A 19,636-nucleotide genomic window follows, 5' to 3' on the forward strand; every position below is an offset into this window, starting at 1 on the left:
CAGGTTGGCGTTCTTGGAGAGCGTTGAAACGGGAAGGGTGTTTTGGGAACGGGTTGAAACAGAAAGCGGTCAAACGGGAAGGGCGTATTGGGAAAGGGCGCACAAGGGACGGGCCAAGCGGGAAGGGCATGTCGGGAATTGGATCAAGCGAGACGGATTCAAACGGGAATGGGTTGTTTCAGGCTGCACTCACGTTATGCCTCTCGAGGCCTTTAGGTAATGTAAATAAATAAATAAATAAATAAATAAATATCACTCCTAGAGTGTCGGTCACGTGACTAAGGCACTGGGAATGCTAGCGATTGGGGAGAGTAGAGGAGTAAAAGAAAGGGTCCGGTTGGTCGTAAGGTGGCTGATGCGTTTGGCATTGACAAAATACAGGAGGCGATTCCCGGCTTTTCGGTTGTAGCAGGTGGCGCATATTCTCCGCCTACTACTTCCTGTGGGGCACTGCTTTTCGCGTCAGCCGTGCTGGCAATGGCACGTCAGGTCTAGAATAAGGGAAACGAGCATTTGTAGAAAAGATAATAGGGCTCCAAAAACAAAAAAAAATCCCGCCATCTCCACGAAGGGAATAATGATGAGAGGGGCGAAGATAAAATGCTTATCGGTAAACCCGTGAAACATTCGCCCACACATCATGTAGAGACCCGACACGTCAAGCTATCTACCGCTCCGTTGACAAGCCCGTCGACGACGTCGATGTTTGTGGTGATTATCTAGGGCTTGTTTCGGACGATGATAATCTCCATGTGTAAGTAGGCGAATTCGGTGTGTGACATGTTAGCCACCTTGGCCATCGCGTTCTTCAGAGCGTCTTGTGTCGCGTACCCCCGCTACGTGTCTTGAGCTCGCAGGCGACGAAGAACAACCTCTTTTTCTTCCTCTCCTCCTTGTTGCGTCGCAACGAACACGTTGAACGTTTCACCTCTTCGGCCAATCTTTGTTTTGCAATCCTAGGGGGATCCTGCCACAATCATCACCATTCCGCCGTGTATGGCAGCACCGAGGGACAGGACAGGGCCCGAGCAAGAGTCTTGAGCTCGCAGGCGACGAACGAAAACCTCGTCTTCTCTCCTGCTTGTTGGGTAGCAACGAACGCGTTGAACATTTTGACCTCTTCGGCCAATCTTTGGTTGGCCAATCCCTAGGGGGCTGCTGCCACAACCATCATTATTCTGCCGTGTACGGCCGGGACAGGGCCCGAGCAAGAGGGGCTTGGCCCCTAACAAGCTAACTGAAGATTTCCACGTACGGATAGCCCGCTTGTGTTTCTTGCATGCGGCGTTGTCGCGGTGCACATGTACCTCCGAGGCTTGGTCGCGCAGAAAAGGGACGGGATCCCCTGAGTTATTCGGTTACTGCTTATTGAAGCCGTACCGAAGACGATTCCCAGAACAATCTTTCAAAGCTGATCATCCGCTTTTACGCATTTGTATATTGAGCTTAAACCATAGTCTGGATCTGGTGGGAAACGCCGTCTTTTACATGCCGCGGTGTGTCCCGACTCGTGCTCGGTGCTTGTACACCATTCAGGCAGATGCTTGCCGCGTTTGCGCGCGTAGCGTTTGTGCCTACCAAAGAGCTCCACGCTTTTTAGCGTTATTCATATATTGCAAACGACAGGCAACGTCAACAAATTCAGCTGAGCTCGTGTGGCAGATGGGGACGATCCACATTCCTCCCTACAAAGATACGCCGTGACGGAGTGTCGCAATCGTAGACACCGCCAGAACAACCAGAACCACTGGCGGGTTCCTCCAGAGCTGGAAACGCTGATTGGCTGTGGCATTTACTGGAAGCCGCCGATAGCAGCGCTGCAGCCTTTAGTACCAGCTGCGCAATACAGGCTACGCCACAGGCAAAAAGCTACATCATTGCTCCGTTGAATGGTGACGGCACTTCACATGTAAACAAGGTAGGAAAAGAAGCCTTCTAGCGATAGCGCGCTTGCAGTCGCCACTCATAATGGGGCCTTTTAAAATCTCACATGATGAATAAATGGGAAAATTTTAAAGCGGTATGTCCCTTCAATGAAATTTGAAGCACGTCTGGAAACTTACGCATTTTATTTGCCATGGCAGAGCGCTGCTGTACACTTTGTCGCTTCTAGCTTGCCGCGCAAAACATAACAACTCAACGTTTTCGGGCACTTATCGCGCTATTACCCGTTGTCAACATCCGGAAACAACGAAGAGCGACACTATAAGGGTCACCAATAGAAGCGTTTTTATTCGGGAACTTGCGGAAAAAAGAGTAAACGCACTTTTTAAATACGGTTTCTTCATTTCAAAGCCACACAGTGGCGGAGAGATTTCCTAGCAGGGTACTGTAAATTTCCAATATGAAAAGAATAAAACGGCCCCAAGTTATGGTAACCCGCCGCGGTGGCTCAGTGGCTAAGGCGGTGCGCTGCTGAGCACAAGGTCGCGGGTTCGATTCCCGGCCGCGGCGGCCGCTTTTCTGATGGAGGCGAAAAGCAAAAACGCCCGTGTGTACGAGATTTCGGCGCACGATAAAGATCCCCAGGTGGTCAAAGTTAATCCGGAGCCCTCCACTACGGCGCGCCTCATCGCCTGCGTTGCGTCGGCGCGTTAAACCCCACAATCAATCAATCAACCAAATTATGGTAACTGCACATATTCAATGTATTTGCTTCATTTCAATGCCAGACAGTGACGCAGATTTCCTCGCACGCTACGGGGAACAGGTTTCCAGTACAAACACATGACAACGGCCCCAAATTAAGCGAAATCAGACCATATAAAATAAGGCGGGAGAGGAAAACCATTCAAATTCTCAAGAGGGAGCACGCTGTGCACTATAAGTCGACAAAGGAGTTTTTTTTCGCAACTAGGTCACAGCGTTTTACTCTGCTCCTTTCGGTAATTTTGTAACTGAACACCCTCATTTGTGTTTGTTTTGCCCAAGCTCTCTTTGTTTACTGGCCGGGTACTCATCAGCTAGTCTCAGGCGATATCTTTGCCCCTCTTATTGCCACTTCTTTAAGTGCAGTTTTAACTAAACAAATACGGCATCCTTTGGAGCATAGTGTTTTGCTGCGCCGCGTTGATAAATGTAACGCATGGAAAACGCGGATGCTAGAGCTTGACTAATCAGGTAGTGCCAGAAATCCATTTTCCCGTAAAGCCTGAAAATACAACAGACGCGCATTTTTAAAGCGAACCTTTAGTGTTTTCACTTATGTCGTCTGTAACGCAAAAATGCCAGGTAGAGTGAATGAAAAAACGCTTTTTGCGGCCGGAATCGAACCTGGGTACCTCGCATTATGAAGTCCGCCTCTATCTGATTGCTATATCTCAATATTGTCGAAACAAAGTCAGCTGACTCGCAGGTATGGCTTCCGGTCGTCGCATTCGCTTGTTCTGCGTCACCTGTAGTTGCTTCTATTACGACAAAACCCTGCCGCTGCCATAATGTGGTCGAGCACATCGTACCTATGACGGTGTAGACGCTTTAAATGTAGGTTTGGCGCTGAGACTTAAAGGGGCCATGCCGACAAAACACGATTTTGGTTTATTCGAAAGATTGCTTCGTTAGGATCATACTGACCCCATTCTTAACATAAAATTCACTCAAAAAACCTACATAATTACAAAAAAAGAAATGGCAATGTGACCCACTAGCTCACTTTCCGCAACATAACCTATGATGTCATGCTCACCATCTCTGCGATTGGCTGAGGCCGGCAAAATCAATGCAAATTAGGCAGAGCTTATAAGCTTGCCGAAGCAGAAATGTGCGCTTAAATTTAGGGCGAATTCTTTTTATAGCAGTAAGAATGGTGGGATAAACTGCAGAAGTTACGAAAGCAAACGCAAAGCTAAAAAATCTATGCGTACTGCTCTCCCAGGCAGCACAGGACTCTCGGGCCTAATCGAAGCCGGTGTACTTTGGCCGGTGATTTTTCGTCCGGCCTTTTTCTGGCAGACGGGGTCGGCCCGTGTCAAAATGTGGGCCTTTTGGCCGTACACGGCCGTACTCCCATATCTAGCCAACGGCTAGTCTCTGCCGGCCGGTCGACCGGCTTACGTTCACACGGCCAGATTCCCGCCGTAGGGCTCCGGCCATTCCAAAGCCCACTGTGTGCGGCCGAAGTAAGGCCACCGGAAGACAGCTGAGATGCGGTCGTCGGACTCCAGCCGTACTAAAGCTTCCGGAACTTCGGCCATGCCACGAGCATTGGTGTTGAGCCACAGTACGTTAAATGTACTGAGGCCGGTGAACGACTACTGCATGCAGCGCAAGCAGATGACTCAGTCGCGCTGTGCAGCTTCACAAACCCACCATTTTGGGTCCACTCCGCAAACATCAAAGTGAGCCCGCACGCAACCACCAGCCGTCCAGCCTTCAGCGCAGCCTTGCTTTATTATCAGCGTCAATTGACAGCAAAATTCATTTATTATACAGGGCTCACAAATGGTCCGTCCTTTAATTGCTGTGCGTCTTTTACTGTTGGATGCAGAAAAGATTCCCTTCTTTGCACAGCTGGAATAGATGTATTGTACAGGACTTGATGTCTTGTGTGGGGCGGCTTACCTGTAATAAATGAAGAAGGAGGGGGGGGGGGCGGAAGGTGCATACTTTAGTGGGTTGAATTTCACAAAGACGAAAGTGTCGCTTTTAGCCAATTTCTTTTAGGACAATATTCCCGAACACTTCCATGCTCTGACCAAATCAACGGTTATTACACCAGTTGCGTGACCAGTTTAGTTGTATACAGGGTGATCAAAGTTAAGTCGACAGGGTTTTTAAAAAAAAGGCGCTTAGATTTCCGCGAAGACCTCTAGAGTGAGGTTATGCGCCCAGGGGGACGTATAACTAGGAGGTAATTATTGATGTAGGTGACCTAATTAACTAAAAATGATTAATTAACTTTTTAGTGGCTTCAGCAACCTGGCATGTTTGTATTGGAAAGTTAGACGCAATTGTGTTCCTACGCAGTTGCAATTGGCAGAATACTTCTCGCGCATCTGTAGTCCGAGATATCAAATGGCGAGGTTTAATTGCCGTTCGCATGATTACGCATGCAAGACAGTTGGCACCGGCGCAAAGCTCCTACTGTCTGTGACGTGCCTGCTGTGTTTGACACAGGGGTGGAGGCACAGGAAAAAGTGATTACTGGCACCCATTCATTCTTGGCTGGTATTATCGCAATCTGCACTACTTGGAGCCGCTATCGAAACAAAGAACCAAAGGGAGGAGCTATGCGCTGGTCTTGACTTGTAGCATGCGTAATCATGTAAACGGCAACTAAACTTCGCCGTTTGATATTTTGGACTACTGATGCGCTAGAATTCTGCCAATTGAAACTGCGTAGAAACATGTTTGCGTCTAACTTTTCAATACAAACATGCGTGGTTACTGCAGCCACTAAAAAGTTAATTAATAAATTGGAGTTAATTAAGCCACATACATCAATTTTACCTCCTAATTAGGTGTCCCCCTGGGCACCCAACGTCACTGTAAAGGTGGTCTTCGCGTAAATCAAAGCGCCTATTTTTAAAACCCCGGTGAAGTAACTTTGATCACCCTGCATAAAACCGGCGCGAATGCCTTTACGAAGCGTTGTGGTGTTCCACAAAACACTCAGGAGCATTCAACATAATTTCTTTAGCACAAAAAGTATGTCTTGTTTTTGAACATTTTTCTTGCAACGAAATTTTCTACTCGATCAACTTTTCTGGTGATCTTTCACATGGCTGATCAAAGGAGAGATAGAGAAAGAACTTTCATTTTCAATCTGTTTTTGATGCAGTTTTCACGAGTTATGTGCACACCACTTATTAGTGGAAAAGAACGTCATTTTCCTCTAATGTCGTAATTCGCTAAAAAAATTGTAGTCATGTTGCGAATGACGCCCTGCCGCTGGTGGCTGCAGTTGTATCCCTCTGTGTCCACGCAAGGAAAGGTGTAAGACAATAGTTTCATAATTTGTTTCAAACCGACAACATAGCAATGGTAGTATGCATACAGCAAACCTTACATACTGCAACGAATAAAACAATAAATATTTCAATGGGTGAGCTTGAATGCGTAAGGCTTTCAACCCGTCGAGGGCGAAGTTGCGGCTCCGGAAGTTTATTTATTTATTTATTTATTTATTTATTTATTTATTTATTTATTTATTTATTTATTTGTTTATTTATTTATTTATTTATTTATTTATTTATTTATTTATTTATTTATTTATTTATTTATTTGATACCGGATCCGCCTTTGCATGCATTACAGCAGGGAGATACATAATACTAAACATCAAATTTGAGACGAAATAAACTAATTCTACAAAGCGTGGTGGAAATCGTCATCATAAACAGTGGATAAAATCATACATGGAAGATAATTACACCCTCGTATTGATCTAGGATAAAATGAATCAGGCAAGGCGTCAGCTTTAAATTAAAGTTAATAATTTCTTCAAGATTGCGGTTCCACTTTGGGATATGTAGAATGGCACTTGGATATATTTCTCCCTTTCGATTGCAGTTTCGAATGATAGATATTACGAAGAAAATTCAACCTCAGGTTTCGTCTGTGGTCTTTCACGTCTTACCATTTAAGTTTACTTTTCCTTTCTCTCATGCTATGTTGAGCGTGCCAATTACCTAATACGAATCGCACTGCCCTATTCTGTATGTTTTCGAGCGTATCAACCAGCTCTTTGTTAGAGATCCCAGAAAACACATGCGTACTCAAACGCTGAGCGCACATAAGTGAAATAAGGTTGTTCCTTTTAGTAAAATGGAGGTTCGCTGAAATTTTGCCCCAGAAAGACAAAAACACGTGCAGCCGGAACTTTTATGTTGTCAACGTGCCTTTGTAACCTCTAACCTTTCGTTAAATACACTCCTAGTTTTTTTTATATTTCCTAGCCGTTCTTAAAGCAGCGTGATTTACGGCATAAGTATTCAATTCGCATTCAGGTTTTCTTCTAAAGGTGATGTTAACACACTTTTTAACATTCAACGACTTTTCTGATTCAGCACACTAGGATGTTATTAAATTCGAATTATGCTGCAGGTATTTAAAATCACGTTCGTTGGATACCATTCTGCAAACTACACAGTCATTCGCGACCGTTTTCAACAAACATTTGAGGCCAATAGTGATATCATTTATGTATAACAGAAACAAAAGAGGGCCCGCAACGCAGCCTTGGGAAATTCCTGAGGTCACGGGAACGTATCCGGACGAACAACCATTGAGAGCGACCGACTGCTGTCTTAGAGAGAGATACTGGGCTATCCATCCAATAACCAATTCATTCACTTTATAGGCCGCAATGTACCAACAAGAAGCTCATATAGAACACCATGAGATGCTTTTTTTGTTGTCCCAGAAAACACAGTCAACTACTTTAAGCTTATCTATTGCTTGAGCCAAATCGTGCCTGAACTCAACAATCTGCCTTGAGGAAGAAAAACCTGACGAAATCCGTGTTTGCTACGATGATGGCGATTATGTTTAACCAAATGAGTCATATCCCAAGTGTAGCTAAGCTCACCTTCCAACACCGCAACTAAACTAACAGCCAGGCTTCTTCATTGACAAGGTTCTGTTGTTATGGCAAATGTAAAATGACACTTGTTTTTAAATAGGTAGTGATAAAATCCGATGAAGTAACAGCGCCGAGCACAAAGGTGAGCAGGAGCGTAGCCTTTTCTACGTTTATCACCAAGAAAATAGTGCAAATTGTTTTTCGCAGTAGTATTGTAAGAAGAATAGCCGAAAACTCGCGCTTTTGCGCGCCCTTGGCTTTCCTTAGTGGGGAGTCCTTGAGATGGCACGTCCCTATTCAACTCCAGCTTGGTGGCCGCTTGCTTGACACCCTTCCAGGCCAGTTATTTTCGGTGAACCACCACCATCATGGGTCGGACATCTCTGCCGGGTCGATGTCTCCAATGCTCTCCATTTTTTGAGGGGGCAAATAGCCTCGAGCTGATGCGTGGACGAAGCCGGCCGGCGAGGCGGGGTAGCGGCTATGACTGGCGAGGCTTAGCTCACCCGTCCGTGTGGCACAGTCTTCTTGTGGCAATAACTGGCATTCCGATGGCATAAAAGGTTACCTGGTAATGTCTAGCGAGTCCTTGCACCTCGCCCGTTCATTCTATAACCATTAATTACTGTTTGACAAACGAAGTTCGTTCATTTCAACCGTAGAAACACCAAGCGGAATAAACGCGACTGCATCACTGGGCTCCCTAACGGCTTTTTCCTTACCGAAAAAAAGCCCGACCCACACTAGCGAGTCTCCTTCCAAATACGTCTGTGGATGAATTCTCGGCGTCCAGACGCGTTCCGTTTTTCGGCTGTACACCTCTTACCGAAAGAATGACGTATAACCTGAGACATACGTCGGCTGGTCTCCCCCTGAACACCGGGTGCCAAATATTTTACGGCCGTTCGCTTCCCGTATTTCGACCGAGGACCGCTAACCGAATGAAAAACGTACTTTCTGAGGCCGTAGGTCGGCTGGTCTCCATCATAACACCGGTTGCCCGAAGAAAACGAATATTCTGGCGCCGGACGCGTGGTTTACAGTTGAAAGAGCGAATGCGCGGCAGCCGCGATCCGGCCGGTTTCCTTTCGAACACCACCGGCCACATAAATACGAATATTCTGGGGCCGGTCGCTTGCCGTGCTTCGGCTGAACACTGCTTCCTAAAGAAAAAACGGATATCCTAAGGCCGTACTTCGGCCGTTTTCTTTCTGAACATCGGCAGCAGAAAGTGAACTGAATATCTGGCAGCCGGGTACCTGCCGTTGTGTGTCTGAACACGGGCGGCTAAAGAAATGCCGAAGCGCTGGTTGCCGAATGTTGGCTGCTAAACGTATGATCAGTGGCTGCCAGAACCTGGATGCTGGCCGGAAATGCCACAAAGCGGCCTAGACGGGCCGGTCATGGGACACAATTTCTGTGCCGCCTGGGATACTGCGCACACAATGCTTGTTTTAGCTGCATAGCAGCGCGGCTCCTTGGTGCTGCTTTAGACGGCACTGGACGCTTGGGGTAAGCGACGGTGTTTCACGGGACCATATTTTTTGAGCGAGCACAATATTTCGCGATACCAATATTTTCTCCAAAACCAAAAAGAACTAAGGTACAAATACGGTGAAAAACAAAGCAAAGGCCGAAAACGGCTGGCTGCGGTATGGTGGCGTCATCCAGATTGAGTAGCGATAAACAAGTCTCCGCTTCTCACAAGTTTAGCTGGAAAACGAGTTCTTATGATGTCATTGCAGGCGTCATTAAAACACAATATTTGAAGGGAGAACCAAGATGTTAGCTTACATTGAATAATTCTGCAAAGAATAAAGCCTCGTTTGCTTCCGGACAAGCGCTGGTGCACTATAAACAACAAAATCTTTTAAATAATCCAAACTTGTATTTTGTCTGCATGGCCCCTTTATGGCGTGTTTTTATGCCTCATGAGAAGTGAACTGTGAAGTTTGGAAAAAGACGCCTCGGATACCATAGGTTAAGGATATACCGTGCCTTGGTATGTTAAGGCATGAATCATAGGAAAAACTACAAGAATGTCTAATGCAGATTCGTTCCAGGTGCGCAGGCGGGCTCAGTTATAATGTTTGGGTGACTAAGTGGGTCCAACTGGATCGCGCTTGTTTTATTCGAATGTGTTCTTCAGACTGTTTCCTTCTGTGCCTATTCCCCTGTCCTCATGTAAGCGGAGCACCTTTTTTTCTTTCGCTGGTGCTGTCGCCGATTCCAAGGGCCGGGCACTAGCTAAGCCCAAAACCCGCCAGTCGAGTCACCAACCCAAGTGCGCATGCTCGCCGTGCGCTAACATCGCGACTCCGCTGTTTTATAGTTTATTTGTCCGTCAGATACTCGCAACGTGGTGCTGTTCAGTTTTCCTGGCACGGGCAGTAAATTTTGAGGCTTGATTGCTTCGGATACGCTCACCATTTGCTTGTGCTCGACCCAATGTATTCCCATCAAAGTGTGATATAGCACCGCCGTTAACTGAAGTTCCGAAAGCCAGTTTGCTCTGTATTCCAAGAAACCATGCCCCTTCTGTGAAGGTATTACGGAGCCAATATGATTGATTGATTGATTGATTGATTGATTGATTGATTGATTGATTGATTGATTGATTGATTGAATGAATGTAAGGTTTAACACGCCGACGCAACGCAGGTGATGAGGCGCGCCGTAGTGGAGGGCTCCGGATTTATTTTGACCACCTGGAGATCTTTAACGTTCGCTGAAATCTCGTACACACGGGCGTTTTTGCTTTTCACCTCCACCAGAAAAGTGGCCGCCGCGGCCGGGAATTGAACCCGCGACCTCGTGCTCAGCAGCGCAACGACTTAGCCAATGAGCCACCGCGGCGGGTGCAGCCAATATGAGCTGATACATTTTTATAACTAAAAATGAGTTGGAGCCAGAGTTCTTCAATTCCTTTTCCAAAAGCGTATCTCGGTTCTCCCAACTGTGCTCAAGCATCAAGACAGTTATGCTAAAACAACAAAAGCTTTGGTGACAATTTATACTTGTAATTCAGGCGGGCAGGAGTTTAATGCAGAAAGACACTAGGAAAAAATTGTTATAATTTGTGCCGTACTGTCATCTTCTTCACTTAGTTCGTTCACAATGGCTAGTGCAGGACAGCATAACATCAGTTGGGCACATTTTTAAAGTAACAATATCACGTACAATCCAAGTAATATAACTGGATCACCTTCTTATCAGCCCCCTTATTTAAATGTGCACAGTTAACCCTGATAATTACAGGAACACACACCAGTTTGTGATTTGAATAAAAAGCGGGTCGGTACTGCAGCAAACGCAATGCGCTATGTTGTGCTCAAGTTGCCTTATATGCCCTCGCAGGCATTTTTTTTACCAAATCGCAGGCTCAGCCTTGCCATAACGGACTCTTCCCCGTTTCTCATTTCGGTTTGTCAAATGAAGAATTGGTGAGTGAAGACGGCCACAGGAATTTCATTTAGTGTCTACCGGCCTGGAAGTATCATTTATACAAAAATACTGTTGGTAATTAGGAAACAACAATTGGCTACTGTCGGGCCACAAGGCAACACTCCAGATACCAGCCGTTGGCATGCTTTGATTACAACTAGCGACCATACTGCAAAACCACAAAGATATCATACGACAAACTCACGTCAGTGGGGTACTGTGGACTGTGATAGCTACATTGTTGCCATCTAGTTGCACAATAGCAAAATAGGTTACAAGGCATAGGAGTTTGTGGCTTGCACCCGGAATCGTATAAACTATTGTTAGACAATCCTTTCATTACTTTGAATTTCTCCGGCTGGAGTGAGAACGTAACGGCACCTTAAATTCCAGATCACCAAGTACACGGAAAAACGAGGGCACGGCGTAAATATTTGTACTTTTCAAAAAGTCACAGACGCTGGAATTCTCCCGAACTAATACCTCACGCATTGAAAGATTTCTTCCGCTCAGAACACGTTCAAGTTAACCTTTTTTTTACCTTTCATACCTTCTCCAACCCCTATACACCGCTCTCCTGTCAACGTGAAAATATGGGCGAGTTGGTGATGCATCTTGAACCAAAGCACTGGCTATGGCGGCAGACGCAGCTTTTTTTCAACCTCATTCTTTGCGTCGGTCCATTAATAGCTTGCGCTGAGATTCAGCAGCCTTGCCTACACTGTTTTTCGGTCTCGCACGTTTCCCATCCCCACCAATTACCCATACATTTGCCTAATTATCTCCTTCAACCTTAAAAACGCTATCTCCTACACCTGGAATCACTGTATTCTCCTCACTATCTCATCCGATTTTCCTCAGACTCTCTCCCCTCTCCTTTCGGTATTTGTTTTCTACCTACTTCTTCTTGTTCGCCCTCAACAGCCCGCCCTCCTATACGTCTTTCATTTTCATATACTCTTCCTCCTACCTTTCTCTCATGTAACTATTAATTATTACTGTTGTCCTTGGCGTTCCCTGTCATTCTCTCTTTCCCCCCTGTTCGCATCCAGGGCTCCCTACTCTCTTCCCATATCGCACAATAGAATGTGATGTCCTCTTCTTTTCCATTACGCTCATCTCTTCCGTCTAACTCACCCCATTAAATCTCCGTTCTTTCACACTCCCGCTTCACTCTTCCTATAGTTCTCCCTATTTCGTGCTCCACGCGGTCTCCCGACGGGTGACTAATAATTCGTGAACGACGAGTTTGTTGTCGTTCACCCATTCGTTGGTACGTAAATGGCAGGAGGCCCATGTGCCAGCGACAAGGTTTAATCATTAGTAGCCACCGGCAGTTAACGAGCATCAGGGTAATTGCCATTAAGTAAGTGAATCCTTCACAACCAGAACCAGCTGCCTCGTTTGGCTTATTCACGCCATAAACGGGCGGACAGACCTGCCGGCAGATAACCACAGCAAAATTTTGTTTCTTGCCACACCGAAGAAACACTATCGCCTTTATTTTAAAACCGAAGCGAAAACGTAGGCGTCAACACTTCAGCAGCGACACTCCAAGCGGGTCCAGTGAGGTCACGCGACAAAGGATATTCCACCGCGTTCTCTGCTTTTTGCTGTTAGAGCGGGGATGTTCGCAAAGCTCTCATCGCGACTGTACTTTGACGTAAGTTTGGGACCGTAGAAATAGACTTGCGAGAGGCTAACAATGCAGGATGGTTTTGTCGCTCGAGACAAACAATACCTAAGTATATTTATGTCAGCAAATATTTGCTTCCTGTCACCTCAGCAACCTTCAGAGAAACATCTCATCATTTTTCCTGAGGTGAAACATCTCAAATCCGAAGTCTTGGAATATCGTAGATAAAGCCAAAGCAAACATTTTTCAGTGTCAGCTTGCTTTTTAAATGTTGAATTCTGTACCTTTTTATATGGTAACAGCCCTTAGTGGCACCTGGAAGAACCAGGAGGGCATACTTGAGCTCGTAGACGTTGTTTTTCCAAGATCCCAACGTGAATAAGAATAGAAAAGAGGGATTGATTTCAGCTATTGTGGATGACAACCCAATGGCTATTTCGGGCTTCGCTTCAGCGAGACCATTGGACAGGCACGGCTGAATAAAAACTGCCCCTATGACAATCGGTGCCTCTTTGTGAGAAAATCTGCGTCGCACTATACTTGGAGAAGATGAAAAACCTGGCTTGGTTAGCAGCTCTGCTCGTCCTGTTACTCGTTGCCTTTGTTCCCAATGGTAAGCGCTAGAAAGAAGGACGTTTGTTTTGCCGGCATAATAACAGAAATATTTCCAATATCAGCCTGAGACTAGCGTTGTTTTCAGCTTACGGTAATGAGATTTTATCTTGAAGTCTTTCTAGTCCGCGTGATTTTTGGAGGAAGAAAAATCAGCAATGAAGAAGTTGTAATCACACCATCAAAAAAGCTGAAAGACTCTAACCAACATTTTGCTACTGCTGACCCTAATGAATTCTGCAAAAATCAAACAGACGATATTTTTTATTCTACAGTATTGCAGGCCTCCTACAAAATGGACGGCAAAGGAAACCGTTAGAAGTACAATACAGTGACAGAACTCCCGGCAGCGTGTTATTGCTCATTTATTTTGGCGTTCTTTAAGACTGCTAGAATTCACCGTTACACAGAAGTGGGAGTAACGGCCCCCCTCCTAGCACATAAACGTTCTCCACTGAATGGTAAAATATATCTTTTTTGTTGATTTGATTCGATTTCATTTCTTGGCGAACCAAGGGGAGGCTTCGAATAAAAGCCCGTGTGGCCTAACAGAGGGCTCCGCCACCAGATTCACAGTGTCAGCAATAAAAGTGATGTTCACAAATTTAAACAAATTTGAACCTAATGGCACCATCATAATACCACAATACCACAAAAGCACAGTCATTAACACATTTTCTATGTATTATAAAAAACGTAGGTCCGAAATCCCCCAGGTGTAAAGTGTGCACACAAAATAGTATTCCGCACGCATTAAAGTTCAACCAATACACAACTGCTTCACAATTTCGTCATAATGTATTCTAATTTTAAATGTTTTTATCGTTTTCCTTCAGAGGAACATATGCACATTTACTTCAAACAATAATTCTGCATTATTATAGCAGGCGTTTTGCTTTAGGAATACTTTGTAACTTGTTTTTAAACGTGTGTTAACAAGCGTCGAAATTTATTATTTCTCAAAATTTATTTCTTCAAAAAGTGTTGAATTCGTAATTTAAGCGCCTAATATAGAGCTTGAATATACAGCTTGAACTACCTGGGCCTGTTTCGAGCTCCGCCATATCTCAACACATAATGCTTTTGATTTTCTTCTCCTTCCAGCAGCGGGTAATTGAAATGGCGAATTCACGCCTCCTCTAACACGTCAATTGCGCGTCTCATACTGCACGACTGTTTGTTCGGCAAGAGAAACTGTTGCCATCGTTGACACACGTGATATAAACATCCGTATTTTACAATGCACTTGTTGAGCCATTACAGGGCGCCGCAAGGATGCCAAGCCTTACGGAAGATGCCGTATTGTAGAAAACGAAAGTTCCACATACCTTATCAAGCATTGTAGAACATTTTCGGCTGTTTCCTAAGGCAGTAACCGTATACCTCGGGCGGGGACCATGACTAGACCTTTGCGACCGGATCTGCCGTGAACATTCAGCGCTAACGGATAAGCAGTGGCAGTGGTTTCTTCGTATTTGTGAACCCCCAAATTGTTCCCACTGTTGTAGGCAGTAAGTAAAAAATGGGACAGCCTCCCTTCAGCGATTGTAAATGCACTTTTAGGACCTCTACGCCGTTCGTATTGGATTTAGGGTTTTCACATTCTGCAGTTATGATAATCGCAGTTATGTTGGGACGAAAAGTGTATTTTTATGTCAAACACTACGATTGATTTACTCCAGTTCACCAAATGGAACCAATAAGACTTACAGTGTGTCGCGTGTGGTTCTGCAAAATAGCTCCTCTTTAAAAAAAAATTCATTTTTCGAAATTCGTTGCGCATTTGATTCAAGTCAAATTTAAAATAAGGGTGGTGGTAAAAAGACGAGAGAACGTTAACTGCAGCAAGGCTCAAAGTTGGGTCACAGTCCCTATAATTCCCCTTATCGTTAAGCACCGCTTCTGAGAGCGCTCCCGCGAGGACCACGGTGTGTTTCCTACGTTTTTGTACCAGTCCCCAGCGTTGGCATGGCGACCCTGCAGGATTTGGGGAGGTCAGAAAACCGGTAACTTCCGCCAGAATCGTGCAATTTTGTTTTTTTTTTGTAAGTTATGGATATCTCCAAACTAGGTTAGTACTGTTTTCTAAAGCCAAGAAAAGCTTTGCTGCGTCCTCTGAAACGACTCTCCCCATCAAGAACGTAAAACCAGCTCTCCCGCTTGATTGCATGTGGCAGAATATGCCCAACAGTACGAAGTTGATATGGTCCCTACTGGTTTTTAGCGCTAACCACGGCTATGACGCGTTGGTCGGCAATGTAAAACAGGGTTGAGCGCCACAAGATACCCCGCGTAATAAAATCGTTTATCTCCGACAAATCCCTCCATCAAGCAGGCCGTGCCGACGCCATCGCTGACTTCCCCGCGATGCGATGGCGTCTCAATTAAGGGATGCACGATTTGTTGCTGTTGTGATTGCTGCAAAACATTTCTTCAAAGAAAGCGAGAGGGAAGACTAGAGAGATTGTTTGGAGCTGTGGGGGAGGGGGGGGGGGTGGTCATCATAGTCCGGCATGCCGCGGGCCGTCGCTCCCGCTTTAGCACGAGAGATCAGGACTCCTGGTCGTTGAGCTGGCAAATGGGCAACTCGTTATCCCATCACCCTATAGTTCAGCATGAGGGTAACGGCGTCGATAGGACATATACGGTGATGGTCCGGATTAGTGTTAGAATTGTCTCAGTGGGGAAGTTGGGTGCATAAAACGCGGGGTAGAGGCAGTGGTGGCGGAGCGTGGGTTTGGTTGGTGAGAGGCTGGCTTGGCTAGATGCGGGCGTTGGAGCCGGTGAGCAAATGATAGGTAGAAGCACGCCAGAATTTTCTTTTGTGGTGCAGGTTCTAGGTGTAAATTTTGGAGAGGGACGAAAAGCTGGCGGATCGTAGTCTTTGAATTACATTCCCTCTTTCTATCTCTGTCTAGCTCTGCCTCTCTCTTTATCTCGCTCGCCCTCCCTCTCCATCTAGTTGTCACGGTTAGGGTAGCGGCCTCATCTGCGAGTGCACGGGTAAGGAGGGAGTGGGCAGTGGCGTGAGTCACTTTGTTCCCATGGAATGTGTGGCTGCGTGACACTATGTGGGTAAAAGGGAGTGTTGGGCGTTGGGAGAAAATTAGTAGTGCCAAACTGGAAAATCTGGCTTTAGTGGGGTGACGGAAGCTGCTTAGAGAAGAAAAACGATTGTAGAAAAGCACTTTCCTTCTCATAGATAGAAAGTGACGGTACACTCACGCACATGGGCCCCTTTCATTTTATAAAAGATGCCTCGGCAACCTCACGTGCAGTCACACTTCTGCTTCTTTCGATTATTTTTGTTTTGTCCAGGTCGGGTTTACAAACACAATCACAATCTTTACAATGTAGGGGCAAGTGTGACCCAGTTTCATTTTTCATCAACAGGGTATATTCTGTTAGGTTGCTATTGATGCATTGGCCGGTTTAGCTGATTTACACTTTGCCACAATTGAAAGGACTCTCATTCCCAACCGCTACCGCACACCTAATGAAAGGCTTGGCATGCTTGTTTTCTCACTTTTTTGAGCTTCATTTATGACGCTATTCTTGAGAACAGTGTGGAAACTTTTAAGGTCGCTGAGAACACAACCGGTACGTTGTACCTGGAAGCAACCTTCTTGAGCTTGTGCTCAACTCGATGCATGTACGGCATGACCGGGGGCTTTGGCTCATTTGGCAAGCGCTCAGCAGGAGCCCTTTGTGGAGCACCTTTTGTTTTCTTTAGCAAACCCTCCGCCACGGTGGTACTCATTGAACTCGGAAAACCAGAAGCCTGAAGCCTGATCATTGGATGGTCAAAACTGCTTGCCATAGTTTTCTCACAATATTTGTGCAGGGCAGACTGAAGGCAAACAGTGTTGATGGCACGCTTTACAGTTTTAGAATGTACGGAATGAAAAGGCAACAGTTCCTTGGAGGTTTTGTGGGAATACTTACCGTATTCCCAGCAAACATAGCCGTCCAGAAAAGTTAGGGTAATATCTAAAAACTCGAGTCTACAGTAAAGTAGTAGCTCCTCTGTAAAAATAAACCCTTCCCGCTCCGACGAAAATGACTTACAACTTCTGTGAGAGTGTTTAGATAGGTTACTGGGTCCTATTTTTTCAAAGGAACCAAAAAATTGTGAACTTATCTAAAAAATTTAAACCCTTTGTCTCCGTTGAAGGACTCAAAGAGATCACGATCGACACCTGCCATGAAAATGTTGCAAACTGCTGGGTCTTCACAAAAGCCAATGCAGATACCCTTCTTTTGTCTATAAAGCTTATTTTCAAAAGATATGTGGGTAGAACTGAAGTAAAATCCTATAAGGGCCATAAAATTGTTAACCGAGATACCGACAGCGTTTTTAAAGGCTATATCCCCATTTGATTCAATACACTCGACAACTGCGACCAACAGTTCATTCTGCGGTGCCGAGTGAAACAAATCTTCAACATCTATCGAAAAAGCATATCCTACGTCGGTTTTACCCCTTATAACATCCGTAACAGTGACAGAGTTTCTAGTTTCGCCAGGGTCATTCACACGTAAGGTTTTAAGCTGCTTTAAAAGAAATCCACTGACAAACAATTGCCATGTGTCGCTTTCGCTGACAATATACCTGAAGGGAATCCCAAGCTTATGGGTTTTGGCGGTGAAGAAAACCTTTAAATTGGCCCGCCCACTTTCGCCGATGCCCTTAGCAAGCTTCTATAGCTCGAGGCGATTATACAAGGTTACAGCTTTACTCTTAACCTTTGCAGCACTCACATCAGCAGGAAGGAAGTTCTTGTTGACGACAAGTGTGGCTTTCTCATTGAACGTTCCCCCGGTCATGATGACGAACCCTCCTTCCTTGTCGCTTTGTAGATGCCTCAAATCATTGTCCATGAAATAGTTGACCACGCCGTCTAACCGGTCAAGTTGATCACGGGTAGTCGACACGGTACGGAGAAGGCTGCCGACGCCGTCGAGTAGACACCTTGCGCCGTCTTCGCCTGGTTTTTCCTGACCACTCTTCTATTCAGGGAAAGCAGTTCATGGGTAGGCATTCTATTCTCGACGCTGTACAATGGCCCTTTTTGAAGAATGCCAGCTATGTCGTCAGGGACTTGGGCATCACCGATAGCTTTCAGGGCACCGGCTCCGCCTTCTTTTCTTCCATGTTCTTGATAATTGAACCAAGATTGTCCGCCCCCAAAATTATATCGTGTAGGAAGCAAGGCGTCTGTAGAACTGGTGGTTCTTGCTTGCGATAGATTCAGGGTGCTGAGTGAAGCAAAGAACTTGCAGCCAGTGATAAAAAAAACCGCACCTGACGCTTTAATTCAGAGCGTAGGATCTTACACAGCCGCTTAACGTGTCAAAAGCAAGCTTTCACACATCCGAACGCCGCAACGTCTGGAGGGACCAAACCTATTTTTCATGGAAAACGTCATGAGCCTCGGACGGCATTCCGCTCAGGCGATGTAGCTTACGACGACAGAGGCTTGCGCAAGGGAAGAAAACACAGAAACAAAAGGGCCCACTGTGCTAGAAAGGTACTTCAATAAAACGTTCTCTTGGGCTAGTTGGTACATCCTGAATTGGGGGACTTAGCGCAATAAAGACGTGGACGGAGGCACACGAGACAGGGGCTAGTAACAACTAAGTTTATTTCCAAAACTACAAGCCTATATATGACAGGCATGCACTGAAGATGCTCGTTCTGTATGTTTTTTCCTTCCTTGTTTTTTTTCTTTTTTTCTTCAGTGCATACCAAGACCCAGCACCGTTTAACAAACAGTCTCTTCCGAGGTCTGCATTGCATTCACTGGTTTTTACTAATTTCTAGCCATGCATATTTTTCAGACATTGCCGCGTCTGATTTCTGCTTGTCCGACAACTTGGAAATCAAGCTCGTCAGAAAAAAACCTTTCATCAAAAAAATATTCCAACCCTGCAATATCAGAAACTGTCGCGGCCCTTTAACATTGTTACTATCCCTCCCTAGGAATAAAACTGTATGCTCGGTGGAATATGTGTGCAGCCCAAGGGAAACTCTGTAGGGAAATAAGGATATTTCCCGTAAACGTCATTTCGCTATTGTTTAAGACCCCTGTCTACGCCAACCTAAATGCGAAACTTTTTGCTTATCTGACCCTTAATTCAAATCCTCCGTTCACAGTGGAACGAGATGTTTATTCATGTACACCATTTCCCAACTACAAAATCTGGAAGTATGCTTAATCTTTGCAAACACTTTCTGATAAAAAGGAAAACATTCGGCCTATTTGAAGCAAAACCTAAATAAGTAACTGATACTAGCACTGTTCGTTTGTTTATGAAAAGTGCTGGGCGTAGTTTTCTCGATAGAAATACAGAAAGCTAATGAAAACTATATTTTAATGGCAATATACAAACGATTCCAATGGTTAAATGTGGAGCTTCAT

The 19,636-nt window shown here is 45.3% G+C and overlaps 1 long non-coding RNA gene across 1 annotated transcript in view; it reads left to right on the plus strand.

The window, feature by feature from the left end:
• Positions 1 to 13,103: 13,103 nt before the first annotated feature.
• LOC144142462 (uncharacterized) overlaps positions 13,104 to 19,636 on the plus strand; it is a 34,236-nt gene continuing 27,703 nt past the window's right edge. Inside the window, exon 1 of the long non-coding RNA XR_013316991.1 lies at positions 13,104 to 13,215. This is a non-coding gene — a long non-coding RNA (uncharacterized LOC144142462). The remainder of the gene's footprint in view (positions 13,216 to 19,636) is intronic.

Source organism: Haemaphysalis longicornis, unplaced genomic scaffold (genome assembly GCF_048455015.1).
Source record: "Haemaphysalis longicornis isolate Haplotype H1 unplaced genomic scaffold, Haemaphysalis longicornis Haplotype H1 scaffold_6, whole genome shotgun sequence".
Lineage (NCBI taxonomy): Eukaryota > Metazoa > Arthropoda > Arachnida > Ixodida > Ixodidae > Haemaphysalis > Haemaphysalis longicornis.